The sequence below is a fragment of the Lissotriton helveticus genome, chromosome 4_1, assembly GCF_964261635.1.
Source record: "Lissotriton helveticus chromosome 4_1, aLisHel1.1, whole genome shotgun sequence".
NCBI lineage: Eukaryota > Metazoa > Chordata > Amphibia > Caudata > Salamandridae > Lissotriton > Lissotriton helveticus.
In genome coordinates, this window is record NC_136063.1 from 1,804,008,039 (window position 1) to 1,804,031,714 (window position 23,676).

The window sequence follows — 23,676 nt, forward strand, 5'->3', positions numbered from 1 at the left end:
TACCCCCAGCACGACTCCCTACACTACACAAACACCACTGGACTACCCTAAACCCTAAAACACTACCCCAGCACGATTCCCTACACTACCCAAAAACCACTGCACTACAATAAACCCTAAATCTACCCCCAGCATGACCTACTATCCTACACAAACACCACTGTACTACCCTAAACCCTAAGACATTACCCCCAGCATGACCCCCTATACTACCTAAACACCACTGTACTACCCTAAATCCTAAAACACTAACCCCAGCATGACCCCCTACACTACCCAAACACCACTGCACTGCCCTATACCCTAAAACACGATCCCCTACACTAGAAAAGACAACTGCACTACTCTAAACCCTAAATCTACCCCCAGCATGACCTTCCACACTACACAAACACCACTGTATTACCCTAAACCCTAAAACACTACCCCCAGCATGACCCCCTATACTACCCAAACACGACTGAACTACCCTAAACCCTAAAACACTACCCACAGCATAACCCCCTACACTACACAAACACCACAGCACTACCCTAAACCCTAAAACACTACCCCCTACACTAGACAAACACCAAATGCTAAAACACTACCCCCAGCATAACCCCCTACACTACACAAACACCACTGCACTACCCTAAACCCTAACACTACCCCAGCACTACCCCCTACACTACCCAAACCCACTGCACTACCATAAACCCTAAAACACTACCCCAGCACACCCCCTACACTACACAAACACCACTGCACTACCCTAAATCCTAAAACACTACCCCGAGCACAACTCCCTACACTACCCAAATACCACTGCACTACCCTAAACCCTAAATATACCCCAAGCATGATACCCTACACTACCCAAACACCACTGCACTACCCTTAACTATAAAACACTACCCCCAGCATGACCCCTACACTACACAAACACCACTGCACTACCCTAAACCCTAAAACACTACCACCAGCATGACCCCTATACTACTCAAACACCACTGCACTATCCTAAACCCTAAAACACTACCCCAGCACGACCCCCTACACTACCCATACATCCCTGCACTACCCTAAACCCTGAAACACTACCCACAGCACAACCCCCTACACTACTGCACTACCCTAAACCCTAAAACACTACCCCCAGCACAACCCCCTACACTACCCAAACACCACTGCACTACCCTAAACCCTAAAGCACTACCCCAGCACAAATCTAGATGAAACCTCTCGCAGCCATCGCACGCCAGCACAACCTCAACATCATCTCTTACGCCGACGACACCCAGCTGATCCTCTCCCTCACCAGAGACCCCAACACCGCCAGAACCTGCCTACACGAAGGGATGAAAGACGTCGCCGAGTGGAAGAAGGACAGCCGCCTGAAACTGAACTCGGACAAGACGGAAGTCCTCATCCTGGGATCTTCGCCCTCCGCCTGGGACGACTCCTGGTGGCCCCCAGCCCTGGGCACCGCACCCAAGCCAACCGACCACGCACGCAACCTGGGCTTCATCCTGGACCCCTCCCTCTCGATGACCAGACAAGTCAAGGCGTCTCCTCATCGTGCTTCAACACCCTGCGTATGCTTCGCAAGATCTTCCGCTGGATCCCGACCGAGACCAGGAAGACTGTCACCCAGGCACTCGTCACCAGCCGACTGGACTACGGAAACACCCTCTACGCCGGAACCACAGCCAAGCTACAGAAAAGACTCCAGCGCATCCAGTACGCCTCCGCCTGACTCATCCTGGATGTCCCCCGACGCAGTCACATCTCCAGCCACCTGAGGAACCTGCACTGGCTCCCCGTCGACAAGAGGATCACGTTCCGGCTCCTCACCCACGCACACAAGTCTCTCCACGACCTGGGCCCCAAGTACCTCAACGACCGCCTGACCTTCTACACGCCCACCCGCCAGCTACGGTCCACCAGCCTCGCCCTCGCAGCCGTACCACGCATCCGAAGAGCCACCGCCGGAGGAAGATCCTTCTCTTACCTGGCTGCCAAGACTTGGAACTCCCTCCCCATCCACCTTCGGCTGACCCAGGACCATCTCGCCTTCAGGAAACAACTCAAGACCTGGCTGTTCGAGCAGTAGCATACCCCTCCCCCCAAGCGCCTTGAGACCCTCCCGGGTGAGTAGTGCGCTATACAAATGGCATGATTGATTGATTGATTGAGCACTACCCCCGCACGACCCCTACACTATGCAAACACTACTGCACTACCTAGTGGTTCCTTATTGCTGTTTTCAGATGAAGGTACATTTTATTTGTAACTATTTTCTATACGTATTATTTCTGGGGGAGAATGTAGACTGTTAGTAAAATTGCTTTTTGTATGTTATGTGTATTCTGGTTATTGTTACTGTGGATGTTTGCCATGTGTTTTTGAGGGCCGTGCACCAGACCTTATTTTGTTGTACTGTATATGTATCTTTATTTTCAAAAAGTATGTTATATTTTAACTATTTTTAGGTATTATATTCACTATTATTGTGTTATATTATATACTGTTTATTCATTGATGTGTACTTTAATTTACTGTATTACGGTTGCTTTATTAGTAGAAAGCATATTTATACATAATAATGATTGTGAGTTTGATTATCATTCTGAAAGATTTTCTTTTTACTTTATACTTTTTTTCAGAGTGACAGCAGTTTTTAACTAATTTCTATTCTGAAAAATGCATAGGTTATTGTTGAACAATCTTTTTTAAGTCGCATATTAGTGTGCTATATTTTTGGTTGTTTTATTATAATAGTGTTTTGGTAGAGTAGGTGATGTTGTTAGTAAATAGTCACACTTTGCTTGCTAGCATTTGGTGAATGTCTTTAGTTTGCTTGAACATTTTTGTTACAGTTGTATTAGAGATTATTCTAGTCTTTGGGCCAGCTGTATCAATATTGGAAAAAGTGATTACCTACTTGTGGTTCTCTGGGAATCTCAATTAGGTAATCTCTATTTCTAATGCACAAAAGACATTGAGTTTAATTTCGTGTTTTCTGATGGGTCGCTAATTGACCTCCCTCCTGAATATTAATGAGGTAGGTTGGAATTGCTAAAATCACATGGAAGGTGGCCTGCTGTGATCAGCAGACCACCATGTCTGTGATAGTTTTTAAATAAAACATGTTTTTTTAAATGCAGCCCATTTTCCTTAAAGAAAAATGATTTGCATTTCAAAAAGAAAAGTGTAAAGTTTTCTTTTCATTTTTTAAGACAGACAGTGGTGAATGGGACCATTACCTGCTCTTAAAAGAGGTTTTTTATGACCATTCAGAAAAGGGAATGTGTTTCTTGGGGACTGCTTCCAATTTGCAAACGGGTTACCAGTTAATTGAAATTGAATACTGCATTGTTAAGTTTTGCTTCTGGAGAGATGGTGCTGTGGCATCCACCAGTGAATGTGAAGTTTGGTATGGCACCTGTGTCGTGAGTAGTGTTGGTGATCAACTAAAGGGTCTTCAAAATAGTTTATTAGAGGTGAGAGTTTGTTTTTGCTTTTTTGGTAGTATTTGACTTCTCTTTTTTTTTTTTGTCCTAATCGCACCGTAAGCATCTGCCATCGTAACATAAAAGACCCTATTGATCCTGAACGCCCTGGGTCCATGTTGCTGCATTCGCTTTCGGGCCCACCAGGCCAGCTTCTTTGTACGAGGCTTGGTGTAATCATCGGACTGTCTTCCACCAGTCTAAGTTCCTTGCCCCAGCAAACTAGTGGCGACCAGATGTTTCCTTCGCTTTTATCAAATCTTGTCATGTTAAGTGCCGCCCGAACCCACTTTTCGTATAATGGAGGGGCCGGATCTTTCCATAATAAACAAATTTCCCTTCGGGCCAACAAGATCAAACAAAGAAATAGGCCCATTTGTGATCTGGATAGGTGATTTATAAGGGACGGGCTCAGGCCAAATATAACCAAGACTAGATCTAGAGTTATCCCTAGACCAAAAATTCCAGACAAGGCCAACTCTATATTCTGCCAATAGCCCCTTAACTGAGTACACTCGAAAAACATATAGTACAACCTATTAATAGTGAAAAAATGTGTTTTCTTCAAAGAAGCAGACTTAACAAACTGATATAAATTGTTAATAGATAGAAAGTAAAACTCCACAGAGCTGTTCTTCAATACAGATGAATCCCAAACAAGATATGGTGGAGGAAGCTCAACATCCTCTCTATCTAGTAAGCCTCTATACCATATCCCAACCTCTTTTTTCATGGGAGCTGGGTTTTGGAGTTTTAACTCTACCTCATAGTTCCCACCTATGTTCACCTTTTCTGCCGCATACCATGAGCAAAGTTGTAGAAATTTAAAGCGAGAAAAGGAATCGCCAATCTTTGATCTCAAAACCTCCCAGAGTACAACTCCATCTATAGATATTATATCAGACCACAACCGGATACCAGCTCGCTCTATTGGGACAGCCAAGCTATCTTTTAAGCAGTCAGGGGGTCCCGGAGAGTCCAAGATAGGGGCAAAGTCTGAGTAATATTTTATCCCCCACCTTGCTTTGAGATTTTGCCAAGTGTTAAGTGCAGATCTAATCACCTTTAGGCGTACTTTCTTGAAGAACCTGGGGGCCCGAACTTATATAGGAATCCAGTCCCCCCCTCCTGATTTACCATGGCATTCAGGATCCTCCCCCAGTTATTATCAGGGGGGCTGGCCAATAGACATCGAATATTTTTAAACTGGAATGTAAGACAGTAACAGAGGATATCTAGTAATGCTAAGCCCTCTTAATTAACCTTCTCTTTAACTTCTTCCACGATAGTCTGGAGGTTTTATTGGCGCAAATAAAGCTTCCGATCTTGCTCTGGATTTTCCCAAGAAGTTTACCCTGGAAGTCGAGGGGGATGGCGCTGAACAGATATGTTAGTTTAGGCAAAATTACCATTTTGATTATGCTCACTCAGCCATATATTGTGAGTGGAAGATTCCTCCACTTAAGTAAGAGATGATCAATTTCCTTTAAGACTCTCCTCAAATTTATCAAAGGAATGTTTGCCAGGTCCTGCTCAATATTAATCCCCAGATATTTAAATCCAGAGCTGGCACTCCTTTAACATCCTTCAACCCCCCAACACATAATCTCCGTCTTTGAAGGATTAACTGCGTACCCGGAGTATCGTCCAAACTCACTTAAAGTGTCCTCCACTTTAGGCAAAACCACAGTAGGGATACTAGTGTAGACTAACAAATCATCTGCATATAGGGCAACTTTGACATTGAGATCTTGCACGCAAAAGGAGGTAATCTGAGGATCTAACCTAAGTGCTTGCGCTAGGGGTTCGATGTATATGTCGAACAGCAGGGGTGAAATAGGACACCCCTGATGTGTACCCCTTTGAATTTCGAACCTTGATGTTAATACCCCATTTAAGAGGATAGTAGCCGAAGCCCCCTCGTAGCATTTAACTAGAGATCCTATAAACGCTGTGCCGAATCCCATTCTTCTAAGTGTTTCCCAAAGAAAGGACCAGCTGACGCGGTCGAACGCTTTAGCTGCGTCGTATGCGGCCACTGCAAGGGGCTCTGCTCGTGCAACTGCCAGGTCTATACAGCCTATTAGTTGTAGAGAATGTTCCTGTAAATAACGTCCCGGAATAAATCCCTTTTGGTCTACTCCTATTAGTTGCGGAACCACCCTGACCAATCTCCCTGCCAAAATGCTAGCAAAGATCTTATAATCTGCATTTGGCAGGGAGATTGGCCGGTAGGAATCCGCCTTTAATGGATTTTTTCCAGGTTTTAGTATAAGCACGATGGTTGCTTCTTTCCAGGATGGAGGGATTCCCCCCTCAAATGAATAGATATAGTTAAATAACTCATGCAATCTAGGAGTAATTATCTCGTCGAGAATCTTATAAACTTCGCCTGGGAGGGCATCTGTCCCTGCAGCCTTATTGTTTTTGATCTTTTAATATGAAGCCTGATTTCTTCCTCAGTGATCGGCCTTTCTAGCATCTCCTGGCTATCCCTGGTCAATGCTGGTAAAGCCTTATTATTTAACCATGCTTGGATACTGTCAATATCTGGTATGGCATCTTCTTTATATAGTTGGGAAGTATTTGACTTCTCTTAGCATACCATAGTGTTTGGTTGCTTCTTGGTCAGAGACATTGGCCAATGTTATAAATATGTTTTAATTCACAGGACATTTCTGTACCTGGTGCATTTTCTACATATAGGTTGTTGTAGGGGATTCCATATACTTTGGCCAAAGTGGTAGTAGCACCTATGTATTGCTTTCTGTGGGTAAACCTAGGATAGGTGAAATCATAGATCATTCAAAATCAATATATAGATATATTTTTTAAAACATTTTTATTGAAGAAAAGTCTTGCAATAGTGACATTTATAGCATGGTACATCTATAAGGTAATAGTTCCCAGGACATGCTTATCTAGTCAGTACACAGAGTCAGTTTGTGGCGAGTGGATCCATTGATTATTCACGGCCAATTGGGAGGCCCAGTAATATGCCTGAACATTTGGGGAGGGCAATAACGCCGTCATACCAGCTCTTGACTAGCTTAGCCCTGGCTATTCTGGTGGGTTTTCCGTCCAATAGAAGATTGTACACCTCCCAGTCTATTGATTTAAAGTATGATACATGAACACAAAAGGGGGTGTTCTGAAGTGCGTAGAGGAATCTGGGGAGTGCCATAATTTTGAACAGTGCCCCTTTACCCAATAGGGTAAGGGGCAATGATTGCCAGTGTTTGGCGTCCCGTCGTAATCTTTGCAGCGGTTCCTGAAGGTTCCGTGCCTTGAAAGCGTTGTGGTCGGGTGTGACGTGAATCCCTAAGTATTTGAAACTATCTGTGACTATTCTTACTGCACATCCCCTCGGCAATGTTGGAGGAGGCCCAGGTAGAATAAATAGTACAGATTTTCCCCAATTAACGGTGTAGCCTGAGACCGCCCCATACAGTTCTCACATGTTTAAGAGTTTATGCAGGGAGCATTTTGGGGTAGCCATTTGTATGAGAATATTGTCCACATACAGGGATATACGGTCTTCTCATCCTTCCACCCATCGGAGCCCATGGATAACTGGGTCTTTGCATATCCAGGCGGCCAACGGTTCAAGTACTAAGTCAAAGAGGATTGGAGATAGGGGACAACCCTGCCTAGTTCCTCATCCCAGAGGGAATTCACCGAAGATGTGACCATTAGCCACCACATGTGCTAGGGGATTAGTGTACAGTAAACAAACCACTGAACAAAACTTTGGCCCGAGCCCTAAATGTTGGAGGAACGCAACGAGGAATGGCCATTTGACCGAGTCCAAGACCATCCTTGCATCAAGAGTCAATGTGGCCGCCTCTTCTTGGATTGTGTGTTTGCGGCTTAGGACACATGCAGGCATCTAATATTTAGCGCCGTATTTCTTCCAGGCATAAATCCGGATTGGTCCGGGTAGACCAGTTTTAAGAGGTAGCAAGTTAGTCTATTAGCCAATGTTTTGGCCAGTACCTTTGCTTCGGCGTTGATCAGGGAAATGGGATGATAGGAGGTGCTTGCTGAGGGTGGCTTGCCCGACTTATGGATGGCTACTATAGTAGCTATACGCTGGTCTCTGGAGAGCACTCTCTCCTCTAGGCTGGCAACGTACATTGTGAGCAGATGGGGCGATTGAAGTAGCCGCTCCTTTGTAGAGTTTGATGGGTATGCCATTGGGACCTAGGGCCTTTTCTGACTCTGACTGTATCTATTGGATTGCGAGTGTAAATTCATCTGCTGTCATGTCTGAGTCTAATAGTTAGGTCCCTTCCTCTGTAAGAATTGGTAGGTGTATATCGCAGAGGAACGCTGTTGCCTCTTGTGGTTCAATTTGTGTTGTGGAAGTGTAAACGCTCTTGTAGTGCACCGCTATTGCATCCACGTTTTCTTGTGGGTCTGTTGTGAGTGTTCCATCATATAGTATCAGCTCTGTCACCCTTCTGTCTGCTCGTGTGCGCTTGTCTGGCCATGCTAGAAGCATGCCTGTCTTATCTCCAGTCTCCTAGAGCCTGTGGCGCACAGCTGCGATTTTGGTTTTAGTGTCCTCCCACAAGTACTCTTTATTTTCTTGCTGCTTTGTATGCAGCCTTTGTGTGTTAATGTCAGATGGGTCCCATGCGTGCAGTGTCTCTAGTTTATTTATTAACTGTTCTAGGGTCTCTATTACTTTCCTCTTTTACTTTTTGTGACCTGTGATAAGGGATAATGTATGTCCTTGCAGGAACGCTTTGTAAGTCTTCCAGAGGATCAGAGGGAGGACAACGCCAGCTCATTTGCTGTGAAGTAGTGTTTTGTAGTAGTAAGCAAGCCCTTCCTGATCTTAGGGTTGTGTAAATAGCCAGGATGTATATGGTATATGCGACGGCGTGGACATGTAAGGTGTATTCATCAAACACAGGAGAATGGTAAAAAATGCCCCTATGTAAGTGCGATATATCCCGGAATCTACCCACACTGTCTGTTACTGTGAGTATATAATAAACAACAAACTTAGGGGTCTATTTGAGAAATCCAATAGTGATACTACATTCTCATGTACCCATGTCAATTGTACATGAGGACAAACACAGTTGAACTATCAGACCATATCACCGAAAGTGAAGCACCAGTAAGCGTAAGTCACCCCTAGTAAAGGATTCCCATCAAAAGTCTTGTATGGATCAATATTCTCATTTGGTAATCCTTATCGGGTATTGTATCTCTTGATCATTGAGACCAGCGTACCCTGATAGCCAGTTCGGGGTAGCGACCCACAATCACTCGGTACTACCAATGATGTTGATATGATGGGAAAGTGCAGTGCAAAACAAATAAGTGGTGATTAAAAAAGGATAGGAAACTAACAAAAACCATTTTTAATAAGAGTAAGTCCCTTCCTCTTTAAAAACAAGAACAGTGTAACATCATCGTCGCAGTACACACAAATAGCTGCGAGGAGACCAACATGTTTCAGCCACAACGGGAAGATTACCAGGGCTTTCGTCAGGGTCTCTGTTCTATATATCTGCTACTGATTCTAAGTGAATAAAGTGTGAAAAACTATACAAAAAAACACACAAGTGAACACCAGTAAAGGATATAATATTCCTTCATCTGTGTAAACTCCTCTCTTCGGTACCTGGTTGACTTATTACCAGAGTGCCCGGGGAGCCTCCCCCTGACTCAGTAATAGTCAGAGACAACCACGGACAGAGCGGGGTCTCACATATCCTGAGCCAGGTCCAGGAAGAGGTGAGGTCCACTCCCCGGGCACTCTGGTAATAAGTCAACCAGGTACCGAAGAGAGGAGTTTACACAGATGAAGGAATATTATATCCTTTACTGGTGTTCACTTGTGTGTTTTTTTGTATAGTTTTTCACACTTTATTCACTTAGAATCAGTAGCAGGTATATAGAACAGAGACCCTGACGAAAGCCCTGGTAATCTTCCCGTTGTGGCTGAAACATGTTGGTCTCCTCGCAGCTATTTGTGTGTACTGCGACGATGATGTTACACTGTTCTTGTTTTTAAAGAGGAAGGGACTTACTCTTATTAAAAATGGTTTTTGTTAGTTTCCTATCCTTTTTTAATCACCACTTATTTGTTTTGCACTGCACTTTCCCATCATATCAACATCATTGGTAGTACCGAGTGATTGTGGGTCGCTACCCCGAACTGGCTATCAGGGTACGCTGGTCTCAATGATCAAGAGATACAATACCCGATAAGGATTACCAAATGAGAATATTGATCCATACAAGACTTTTGATGGGAATCCTTTACTAGGGGTGACTTACGCTTACTGGTGCTTCACTTTTGGTGATATGGTCTGATAGTTCAACTGTGTTTGTCCTCATGTACAATTGACATGGGTACATGAGAATGTAGTATCACTATTGGATTTCTCAAATAGACCCCTAAGTTTGTTGTTTATTAGTTCAGTTCCAATGGGGGATAATACTTAGGCTTGGTCTCTAAATATCCCTCTAGCCCTGTGATAGTGTTTGGTTTTTCCACTGTGAGTATATAGTCAATTCTAGAGAGCCTATTGTGAACACCAGAGTGATAAGGAAAGTAGCGCGTTTGTGGGAATTTAAAGTGCCAAATATCTATCAAACCACAAACATCTAGAAAACCTGCAAAGCTGGAGCACGTACGGTGTTGCAGTCTAGGGGACGTTCGATCCAAAGTATCATAAAGGGTGGCATTGAAGTTGCCCCCAAGTATCAATTCCCCCCTCCAGAAGTGCAAGTAGGAATTTACCCAGCACCGGAAAGGCCAGCGAATGGAGTGCAGGAGGGATATAGACAGTGAAAAAATGAATTATATGCCCTTCCCATTGGCAAGAGACAGCTGCAAAGCGACTCTGATTGTCTGGATAGGTTTACTGTATGAACAGCTGCAATTGCTTTCTAATCAAAATACCCACCCCACGGGAACCTGGTGTGAATTCGGAGTGTACCGCTAACTTGAAACCCCAACGGTCTAGGGTCCTACATGTCGATCCCACCAGATGCTTTTCCTGTATCATAGTTATGGCCGGAGCCTTAAGATACTGCAGCAAGAGCCCTCTCTTTACATTGTCTCTCAGGCGGTTAATGTTCCATGAGATGAGCGACAGCGGCGAGGCATGCATGGGGTGCATTCTACAAGCACCCGGGGCAGGTGGTGTGGATATTGGTGACATTGTGCCAGTTCTGTGGAATGTCATTATTGAGGAGTGCAGCAGTCACATTACTCAGAGGTTTGCAAGTCACAATAAAAAAAACAATTGAACAACAAAAAACGAACTAAAGAGAAAATACCCTACTCTGTTACCCGCCCCTCCCTGTCTTCCTGCATGATGGACTTGAAACTAACTGTCTCCCAAACAAAGCAGAGTGCCTAATTACTGTTATTCATTACCTCTGTAGGGGTAGTCTTCCGAGCATCCCCCCAGAACATCTCTGCGACAACAGTATATGGCAATAGAAATTATCAGTCTTTGCATAGGTAAATATTTGTGCAGTGACATTTTTCATGAACAGAAGCTATCTTTCAAGCATCGGGTCTTCAATATCAATGAAGTCTTCTCATTTGGAGGAGTCTGTTGTGCTGCTCTGTGTCTCTTGGCAGGAGTGCCTTTCTTCTCAAAATCTCTCAAGTGATTCGGCATGTGTGGAAGCCGTTTCTTCTGGCGTGGGTTCCAATGGTGCATGTGGGAGGTGGTGCTGTTTGCTGTTCATCTTCCCGGGTTTGGCGATGCTGCGCCAACCTTCAAGCCATTCCCGGGCCTCTTCCGGTGTGGTAAAAAAACACGCTTTCCCTTCTGTCTCCACCCACAACCTCGCCGGGAATAGAATGGAGTATTTCAATTCTCTGTTCCTTAGTTCTTTTTTTAAGTCGAAGAAGCTGCACCTTTGCTTCATCACTGCTGCTGAGTAATCAGGAAAGAAGGTGATTATGCTAGGTTCAAACCGCACAGGTAGGGCCATTTTTGCTGTTTGCAAAATGAAGTTGCAGTCCCGGAAATTAAAGATACAGGCCAGAATTGGTCTAGGGGGAGCACCACGTTTAGACCTGCCACCGGGAACGCGGTACCCTCTCTCCACTGCAAAGTAGAGGGAGAGGCCGCTAGGCTGTTGATGTTGCTTGATAAGGTTTTCCACAAAGATGTCCATTGCTGGTCCCTCCACCCCTTCTGATACTCCAATTATTCTGATGTTGTTGTGCCGTTATCAGCCTTCATAATCATCCAATTTGTCAGCACTCACTTTATTTTGGTTTTGAAGTTGACGCATCTGACGCTTGAGTTCAGTGGTATCGTTGCTCAGGATCCCCTTAACGGTTTTACTTCTGTAACTCTTGCGCTCATATTTTTAAAATTAGCCCGGATCAGAGAGAGTTCTACTGATATTGGGTCAAGCTGGGAATCTAGGCACGTGTGTAATTTATTTAGGGTAGACAGTATACCTTATAGTGTGATTTCTGACCCTTCCAGCGAGGCCTATTTGGGGTTTGCGTGGTCATTTGGGCCTTTGTCTCTTGCTGGGATTTAGTGCATGTGTATTTATCCAGCTTGGTCTGGTGCGCCACGTGCTGGCCTTGATCCCCCATCGCTGTCCGCTGCAGGTAGTGTAATACTGTGGCAAACCCCTTAGATGGTAGTACATAAAAAACAGTGAGGTATGTTTCCAGATGGAAGGAACAGTCTTGAAGTGAATGTTGGCAGAAAGGTCAGTCTTTTAATTCCTTGTCAAAAACAGTGCACGTTGAACAAGCCAGCCAACATGTGTTTTGTTGCATTAAGGAGAATTGCTCCGCAACTTCTTCAGGGCTGGGAATGGATACAAGGAATACAAGTGATACAGACACTGTTGTGTTTTCAATTGAAGCAATGGGCTTACAAACTGAAACCCTAAGTACTATTTATTAGAGTGACTAATGCACATGTGGAAACCCAACATGCCTGAGGTGAAACATGCAACAATGCATGAATAGAACGTGGTCTGCCCAAAAGGTGATGACAGGTGTCAGAGAAAGGGGACTATTAACAGGGAATTCAAGAGTTTTCCCAGGACAGAGAAGATAATCTAAGTGGCACATAGTGAGGTTGTCGAGCGGAAAGCACAAATATAGGGGCTATGTTCATGAACTGGGAGACTGCTTATATGCTCCTTAAGACTTATCACCTCCTTCATAGATGTATGGCCATTTGGCCCACTGCAGGCCTACACATAGGAAGAGATAGATTGTTCAACTGGTTTAGAGCTCTGAGAAATGAATCATCTCCATACGGCAACTGTTTATTAAAGGTGCCCTCAAATAGTTTGAAAATTGTTGTAGTGTTTGAGTTGCACGATTCAAACTTAAGCAAGTACCACCAAATCCAGCACTGTTCATGATGTTTCTTCAGACAGTACCTGGCCTCTATTCCAGATCTACAGATAAGTGCTATACCCAAGACCACGTACACTCAGCAAGGCTCCCCAGGACTCCCATACCTTAATGTTCCACTGCTCAATGGGAGTTCCAAATCCGATATGTACACTTTTGCCTTATTGTGTGATTCCTGCTTTATAGTCTGCTGTAAATTCCCATGGGTCTGGATAGCCCTATCTATAACTCCTTAAACTAATAAAAAATAAATCTATTCCAGATTCCCCAATAGCTCAATATCCTAAACTGTGTGGTCATTGCTGCAGAAAAGTGTCCAGTTATAGAGGCATTGGGTTACTTAATTATAATCCAAACCCTTTCAAAATGACTCTCTATTACAGGGGCAGTCCCTGTTGAACCATGATTTTGCCCTGGGTCACTGTTTTTTATTTCTACAGGATCATCATAGGGTTTGTTAAGAGCATCCACACACAAAACAATCGGTTTCAAAACCCTTCACTACTGGTACTGTCTCCCAATGAGACTGTTCAAAGCAGGCCTGATAAATACTCTAACTGCAGGAGATGTATTAGGACAGAATGTGATATCAATCATTGTTTTTGAAACTATCCTTACATACAAGTTTATTGAAGAGCTGTTTGACCCACACGCATGAGAATTGATTATCCAGTAAAAATACCTAAAGCTGACATGCCTCTTCTCCAGAACACTACCAACATAGTCAGAATGATTGTCAATCACCACAGGCAGGCAGAGACCGCCAAATTGTGCATACTTCAAAACTGGCATTCATACACTACTCAAACCTGTGATGAAGGACTTTGCTAAGTTTCTCACTACAGTCATCTCATTTACAAGATTAGATATCAATTGTCTATTTTAAAAAATATATGGAAAAGTTTCCTTAGACACCAGGAGCAAAACGATCTTTAAAAGAAGATGCCAAGCAATCAGACTCATTGCCTATCATCTATCTGAAGTCACTGGAAGTCACTGGATTTCCCATCATCCATCTGCACAGTAAGTAACCTCAGTATTTTACTACCAAAACTGCCTTTACTTGATGGGCTACATCACAGCTGTGCAGCAGACGCAAGAAGCAGCCCACCAAATGCAAGGCCATCTGCAGCCCACTCACGCATAGCATAGTACCCCTGATCTTCCTCCAACTCACCTTCCTCACCATTACCTTACCAGAACCCTCTTCACACTGACCACCTAGTCACATCTCCAATCACTGCTGCCATGATTTGATGCCCAATACTGGAGGAGTATTTTCCTGTGCCTCCTGCAATTTCACATGCACTCTCCTGCACTCACTTCAGACCCTCCACATACCTCACATTCAACACACTCACTCCACACAACCATACACACATGAATCTCACCACTCTTCAGCCCTCCCTTTACTGCATACTCCTCAACACTCGCTCCCTCAATAAACACCCCTCTGAAAATTGGGATCTGACTCCTCACCTGACCTGTTCTTCCAGACTGAGTTTGAAACCTGGCTAAACTCCCGATTGGCATCATCATTTCCATGGCAATCCCCTCCAAAGATACTAGATCACAAGACATGACAAACCATACCAGAGGTAGAATCACTAAGATCTTCAAAGAATCTATCCAATGCTCCGTCACGTCAGAAAGTGCCACCAGAAACATGCAAAGCTTGACTTTCAAACTCCTCATCGCCAACCAAAACCTGAGTGGCACCTTCATCTACAGCCCTCACCGACTACATGCCAACTTTCACTCCACCATTTTGGATTTTTTTGCCACCCTGATCCTCAACTCCAGTGCCTTCTTCCTTCTTGCAACCTTAAGGAACTTTTCAATCCTGACACAACTATTCTGCTTAAGAACCTTCCCACCACTGACTCACCCAGCAAAAGGAACGCCTCTCACATGCTTCCAGACACCTACTATAGACGACATCTTTACCACCTTCAGCAACATCACAATTGTCAAGCCCACACTAAGCACCTGGTTCCAAACCAGAAACAACTGCACAAAATCTTCTAATCCAATGGCCTTGACACAACAACAACCTCTCTGAGTCCATCTCTCAATGTGATGCCTGGATCACTGCCTGTTCAGATGTGATGGCTCCTTTCACAGCGAACTAGGCAAGGAGAATCAGACAACAAGTAAACTGATCCACAGAAGAATTTAGGCTCAACAAGCGCCACTGCAAGCAACATGAACGCAGATAGAGACAAAGTCAGTACTACACCAACAGCAGTACCTACCAGTCTGCGTTCAGGTGCTACCATCAGCAAATCAGAGCACATCAAACACTCCATGCTCACCAACCACATCGACCAACAGCACCAAGGAAATCTTTGCTATATTGGAAGACACCTCTTGGGCAGAAAGCTCCAACAGAGTAACCCACTCTGAGGTTCTCTGCACCCTGCTGTCCCGATTCTTCAGCAACAAGATTAGCAACATTTAGGAAAATGTCCTGCTCCAACTGGCCTCCTCCACCCACACACTCCTTCTGCCAGTTGCTACCAACACCCAAAGGACCACCCTGACCACATGGCCCACCCTCTTCACTTAAGAAATTACAACAACAATGCAGTGCATACCCTACAGAGCTCCTTCTGATGTGTGCCCTAACCACATCTTCATCAGAGGAATGGAGCCATTAACATAGTCCTCACAGCAATCCTGAATGACTCAATCATCACAGCCATCTACCCAAATGCCTAGAAACACGCTACAGTCCCTCACCTCCTAAAGAAACACTCAGTAGACCGCGGTAGACCTAAAATGTGAGCCAACAACTGGCCTATCTCCTTGCTACCCTATCTAGCCAAAGTCTTGGAAAGATACCACTCTCTTTGCCACCACAGACAACATCAAGATGGTCATCGACAGAGACACTTATCCTACTAGATCCTTCTGGATATTTCTACAGCCTTTGACACTGTATCCCACTCAGTTCTTATACCATGACTGAACAAACCTGGCATCTAAGGACCCACACTCTGCTGGATTTGCACCTTTGTGACAATCTGTACCTAATCAGAAAGCCTAGCATCTTTCACCATGAACACCTTCAACCTCTTCTGTGGATTTTCACATGGTTCCTCACTCAACCCCACTCTGTTCAAAACCTACATACTGGCCCCACTCACCAGCATCATCTGAGCCTATGGGATCAACATCCTATTGTATGCTGACTAGACCTAGCTCATACTCACCTTCTATACCAAACTGCCAAACACCTGGACCAATCTCCATCTGCAAGACCAAAGTTGACAGATGGATAAAAACCAGCTGTCTCAAGCTCAACACACTCAACGAAGAGGTAGCAATCTTTGGCAAAGACACCTCACTCGCCACCTGGTGGCCTGCCAAACTCAGCCCCACAACCCTCCCGGCAACCCACACAAAGAACCTTGCAATAGTAATAGGCAACCAACTTATCATGAACAACCAAGTAAATACAGTCTCTGTCTCATAATTACACACACTCAAGATGCTCAACAGGACCTTAAAACGGCTACCCATTGACACTTGCAGTACTGTCACTCAAGCCCTCATAACAAGCAATCTGGACTACAGCAACAAACTCAATGCTGCAATCAACGCTCAAGTGAGTATAAGACTTCAGACCATTCAAATCATAGCTTCCAGGCTCACCCTCAACCTCCCACCTTGCACTCCAATCATCCTACACCTGATAGAGCTTCACTGGTTCACAATCAACAAATGAGAACATTTAAAACTCCACATGCACATATGCAAAGCCTTACACAACACTGGCACCTTGACATTCTGAAAACCTGCCAGATAACTCTGCCCAGTCAGACTTCTACTTGCACACACTGCCTGCATAAGCGGAACCAGACCTGGCGGCCGTGCTGTCTACCTCACTCCTAAAACCTAGAGTGATCTGCTCCTGCGCATCAGTGACTCCTCTGTTCTTGAAATCTCAAGAAACTGAAGACCTGGCTGTTGAACTAGTTCCGTCCCTTGCCCAGCTCATACAGCTCCTGCTTCAGTGCCAGGATACCGTCCCAAGTGAATTGTGTACTATACAAATACACATACCATAAGATAAGATAAGATTACATGACATAACATACCATAACATAATATACATTACAAACACATCTTGAGTTTAGCACCATGCTCCCTACCACCGCCAAGACACAGGGTGACGATACATCTGATCGGACTTTTAGTTCATCCCCAAAAGAACATAGAACTGTATCCACTGGCTACTGTGTCCATGTCTTGGGGACCTGCTGACAGCATGTGTTGTGAAATATACTGACTGACTCTGGACATCGCCCTTATTTCCTATTAAAATGCCCTTATTTATCTACAATCCTACTCCATCTGTCTTGTATAATCCAAGTACAGAAGCGCTGTAAAAAAGAAATACAAATATCAGATCAGAGGTATTGATGCAGGGTGTGCACTAATACATTCCTCTAAATGTGCCAAAAAATATAGTTAACTTGGCTGTACAAAGAAACCAATGGAGTACCTAATGTTTAAATAATGAAACACTGTTTTTTATTAGAAAAAAACAAAAACAACTTTTCACAGAATAGTGCAAACACCCCAGCAGTACCAGGCTTACCAATAATATACTCTTGAGTGTGTCTGACTCGGTAGCAGTTTAGGAAATATAGATCAGAGTTGTTATCTGAAATACAAATTCTGTGAATCCCCTTTCTCTCGAGGTTTGTAGTCTGAGAACAAAGAATACCCTAGGTGCTGAAGCACAGATTCATGAATCTTCCAAGGAGGTGCACCACAAACCATCACAAAGTTAAAGTGTGGATAGCAGGAAATAGGTCCACAGCAGTTTATCAAACTCTAAAAGTCGAAAACAATAATAAGTATATTACCATACGTTGACCAACAGTCATTGGTGGTTTTCCATTAAAAGAGAGTGAGACCACCCCTTTTCCAGGAAAGGGGTATGCAACTTTTTGTGGGTTTGTCACATACCGGTAGGTGGGCATTGTCCTCCGGACTCTTCCAGTTCAAGTGCCTACATCCCTTGGTATTGAGTCACGGTATAGACATCCTACTCTCTGTCAAATGCAGTCTGAGGTGGATGAGGATTAAACAAGAAAAAATAAATAAGTACATTATCATAGTGCAGAACCATGTCTAAAAAGAAATCCTGGTCAAACACGGTGTGTTATAACCTGCCACATATCATGAATAGCATCACATTATAACCATAAACCAGGAACACAAACAAAAGGAGGCATCCAAAGAAGCATCTGAAAGAGCAAACCTCATTGTGAAGCATGGAGCTATCTGTCTTAAAGGGTTAATGCCCTGCACAGTGGAGTATTTTAATTGTACTACAGCCTTCTACATACTGGCAGGAACCAATGAGATTTGTATTATATTCCATTGAGGTAAGTAGAGGACATTTGCAATAATGCAATGCTTGCATTAAACAACATGCTACAGTTGTATTATGACTTGCTGCTGCCAGTCCTCAGTCCTTCACTCCTCTTAGTCACAGAAGACCTACGGGATCAAGTATGTAAAACAAAGAACCCTACTACTGCCTTTACTGCGCAGTCCTAATGGTTGCATACATTTACCAAATTGTGCCAGTGCTAGCACACTGTTCAACATTACATTGTTTGTTACAAAGTCTTGTTAGCAATTGATAAATGGTCATTGTGACGTACAAAATTTCCTATTTAACATCTTTAACTCTTGAACCTAGACTGACTATGGTTTGTCCATTAATTATAGACTTCAGGAGTCCCAGTTTCTAACCCATATTATAACTAATCTTGCCTCTTTATGAAAGTTGAAGTCTGGTTCACTAACTATTCTTCAGATGACCTGAGGAAAAGGGACCCACTTGTTCAAGAAAACCAATTGGTTTAAATTCTTTAGTTTAATTTTACTTAGCAAGCCAAATGTCCAAAACACTCTAATCAGATCCACTCATGATTCTAGGAAAAATGAAGTTGTTTGTGACCAGTTAAAAGCATGTGAGGGTGTTATTCCCCGTTCAAGTCCAAATATATTGCAATTACTGGATTTAGGTGTGGGAATAACTGCCAGAAACTCACCTTTTAGCCACCAGGAGCCCTATTACACATAGAGTGCACTTTTTCTGTTTGCCCCTCGGCCCACCGTTAAACAGCTATGCCATGCGCTGACAGAGAAAGTGAACCCTATTGCAGTGAATGTGTTGCCCATAGGTCAGCCATGGACTTGTGCTGCTCTTGGGGCAGCTCATGTAAGTGAAATACTCACTGTGCAAGTGGCATCCGCTCGCACTTTAAACAGAGATTAAAGATCCCCTTGCAGGCAGGTGCAGTTAGTGACTGCATCCGTCTGCAAGAGGATGTCTTGTGGGGTCCATAGGACACTGTTCCCCCCTCCAGAGGGCTGCCATCAGTGAGGCAAAATGTGCTCTTGATCCAAAAGTGTTCTAAAAATGTGGAGTTACAGGTCCAGTACGTATATTCCATTTTGGCTTTGAAGTAGGCATACCTCAAAGGATAGACTTTGTAGTGCACAGATCCTGCATTGCCCTGTTCAGGCTCCAGACACATAACAGGCGGGTGAAGACAACATTGTCAGAGGACAGGCACAGCCCTTTTCAGGTGTCAGTGACAACTCCTTTCCCCACTCTAGATCAGGAAGGCCCATCAGCCTTGTGATGATGTAATCAGTATCTGCCAGGCACACCTCAGCTCCCTTTGTGTGACTGTTGAGAGTGAATGCACAAACATCCCAACTGTCAGTCTAAACCAGACATGGATTCTACAGTCAGGCAGAGGTACAGGAGAATGAGGCAAGAAAAAACCCACTTTCTAAAAGTGGCACTTAACACACACTTTAAAAAACACCTTCATAGAAAGAGGTGTTTTTAAACTCTAAGTTCAGGAAAGCCAAACTACAAATCTCTATCCCTTCTGAATTGAATGTTACACCAATGATAAGCTGTACGAGAGATAGTCCTTGCAAGAGTGAAACAAGGAAATTAGCAGTTTTTCACAATCGGGACATGTAAACACATCAGTACATATCATACCTTTCATATAAATCACACCCTGCCCATAGGGCTACCTTGGGTCTACTATTGGTGTGCCTTACATATAATCAAAGGGAAGGTTTGGACCTGACAAGTCGGTGCATTTGCCAGGTTGAGATGGCAGTTTGAGACTGTACTTACAGACATTGTAGTGGCAGGACTGAGACATGTTTGCAGGGCTGCTCAGGTGGGTGGTAAAATCAGTACTGGAGGCCCACTAGTATCATTTGATTCAGGCACACACTGTGTACTTTAATAGTAAATCAAATATCCCAATCATGATTAATCAAATATAATCACAATCTACACAGGGATCACTTGCACGTTTGCACTGAACAGCAATGGTAAAGTGCACAAAGTTCAAATATCAGCAAAAACAAAGTCCACCATACAGTAAAAAATACAGGCTGTAGAGGTAAAAATACATTGAAACCACGCCAAGGATGCCAGGTCTAAAACATATTTGAAGGTGCACCAAGGCGCAAACAGGAAAAGTGCTCCCAATTGTATTATGATAACACATTTTACTCTTTTTATATGTCCCTTTTTCTGACCATGATGTTCTTTAGATCGGAATCGTTTTTTGTTTTGTTTTGTGCTTAAGGCTATATTTACATCCAGCAGATGATGCTGAACCAGCCCTTTACAACAAAGAATCTACCAAATGCTGAACCAAAGAAGCGCTTTGAACTAATTGCAGGACTTGTGGAAATGTTGTTAGAGTACATACACCCATTACATTCTCTTCCATTTCTATCTTCCCAATGCACTCCTGAAAGATGACAATTAATTTTAGTGGCCAATATTTAAGGTGACTAAGATCAACACGCTAATACAATAGTCGAGTGTTGTCATTTTTACGGAGAAGTTGCTAAGCTCCCCTCTAAGTAAAAATTAATTAAATGGTAGACTATTAAATGAGACCGCCTGGCTGAGAACAACTAGCACATTTTAGAATGCAGTAAAAATCAAAAATGTTTTAGAATGACTGTTGACAAAACCTCCTTCTCAGAGCTCGCCAAGACACTGTGTGATTCCTCTAATAACAGTACCAGAAATAAGAATGACTAAGGTTAATCTCTGGTTATCGAGAAAGAGTGGATTCAGTATGGAAATGGAAGCCTAACCCATCTAACTTTTTGATTGTTAGATGAAATGTTGTGACTTATAAATAGTCTTTTAGGATATTTTTGTAATCCATGTATTTGTTGCATACCTCTCGTTGCCAACACGTTTTAAATTATTTCCTGCCTTATTGCACTTTGAATATATCTTAAAATCCGCCCATTACAAATTGCTTAAATCCGAGCCTCTTTTATTTGTTTGTCAAATGCTTTTAGTTGTTCCCTTAACTGGTTGTCTGGGGAGTGTTTGGCTGGTTTCTTGGCCTTTCTCTGGTCTTTAATTTTCCCGTACTTTTGTGATATAAAAGAAAGTGACATGTATTTAGTTTTGTAGTACTGCAATCACAAAGAACATAGCCCTAGTGTGAAAAGTAAACTAAATTATATGTGCTAAGGCTCGAGCAATAAACCTTTAGGAGGTATGACATTTTTATAGCTGCCAAAATGGATATATTGATGGAGTATAAGACACTGTTAGCTATTACAACTCTGCAGCATGTCACTAATAATTCTCCAAAGGTCCTACTTTCTTTTTTTTCCCCCTTTTATATGTGTTTGTCGTCTGAGCAGTAGCTTTTAGAGTGGAAACAATAATGCTTCCAGGCAGCAACTGAGAATGTGAAATTCATAAAAAGGCAGCCTTTCAAGGAGTAGGTGGGAAACAAGCAGAATTCTATAGGCTGAGTGAAAGCCAAATATGTGGTATTTTCCTTTCACACATCGCATAAACTAATTCATCTATCACTAAGTTAATAGATCTGGAACGCTCTTCTATAAGGAAGTAGGCCAACATGCGGCTGTTCTACATTTCTATTTGTGAAACTTGTTTTTTTTTTTCTTTTCGTATGAGGAAGATCGAACTCTGGGTGAGACAGATTATATTATTTAAAAGTAAATAGATTAGTTTATTGTCACCAATAATCTGGGGGAGGGTAGTGTGTTCAGGACAGTTAATTGAAGAAGCTTTTTTAGCGAACCGCAAAATAAGAGATAGATGCAATATTAAGTGCAGACTTCTAAGAAATGAAACACGAGTAAAGATGTGCAAAAACATAATAAATAGCCACACTTACACGTGTTAGGCCTCAAAAACGAAAGCAGCATTGCTTAACCAGTAGTTTGACTAAAATGTACTGAAGCACTCATCAAATGTTGAATTCTTGACCTTTCTATGATCTTTTTTTTATTAAATATATTGCTAGACCTGTCATCCTTAGTGTGGTCTTCCCCAAACGTTTTTGATTCCTTATCTCCTCTTTTTGCTATTTCTCTTTGTTTGCCTTAGAACTCCGAGCACTTTACCACAGCTAGCCAGTGCTTAAGTGTATGTGCTTCCCCATACACGTGTTGCATTGTTTTATACATGATTGCATATTAAGTGTACGTGTAAGTCCCTTGTAAAGTGGCATAATGTATACCCAGGGCCTGTAATCTAAATGCTACTAGTGGGCCTCCAGCACTCGTTGTGCCACCCACAAAATCAGCCTTTCAAACCTGTCTTAGGTCTGCAATTGCCAGGCTTGTGTGTACAGTTTACTGCCACTTCAACTTGGCAGTTAAAACCACTTACCAAGCCTTAAACTACCCTTTAAGTACACCCCTGTGGTAGATGCATTTAATTATATCGCATACCAATACCACGCGTGCCATTACAACGCCGGTATTACTACGTGATGTAATGACAACGACATGCCATTACATTGCATTCTTTTACCATGACTATGGTATTAACACGCATGCCATTACAATGCAAAGGCATGCGTGGTAAATCTATAGTCGTGGTAAAAGTTTGCAAGGTAAGTGACTCTACTCTACCCTAGCCTACACACTAATATAGTATCCCTACAATACCATTACACTACCCTACACGACCCCCCGACACTAGCCTAAACACTACACTACACACACACACACACACACACTACAACTCTACCCTAAACCCTAATGCACTACAGTATTCAAACATTACAACACTACCCTACACCCTAAAACACTACACTACATAAACTCTACAACCATACCCTAAACCCTAAAACACTACACTACACAAACACTACTATACTACACTAAAACCTAAAACACTATACTACCCTAAACCCTAAAACACTACACTACACAAACAATACAACACTACCCTTAACCCTAAAACACTACACTACACAAACACTACCACACTACTCTAAACCCTAAAACATTACACTACACAAACTCTACAACACTACCCTACACACAAACTACAGCACTACCCTAAACCCTAAAACACTACACAAACAATTCTACACTACCCTAAGCCCTAAAACACCACACTACCCTAAACCCTACAACACTACACTACACAAACACTACAACACTACCCTAAAACACTACACTACCCTAAACCCTAAAACACTACACTACACAAACACTACAACACTACCCTAAGCCCTAAAACACTAGACTACACAAACACTACTATACTACACTAAAACCTAAAACACTACACTACCCTAAACCCTAAAACACTACACTACACAAACACTACAACACTACCCTTAACCCTAAAACACTACCCTACGCAAACACTACTACATTACCCTAAACCCTAACAATCTACACTATACTACCCTAAACCATAAAACACTACACTACACA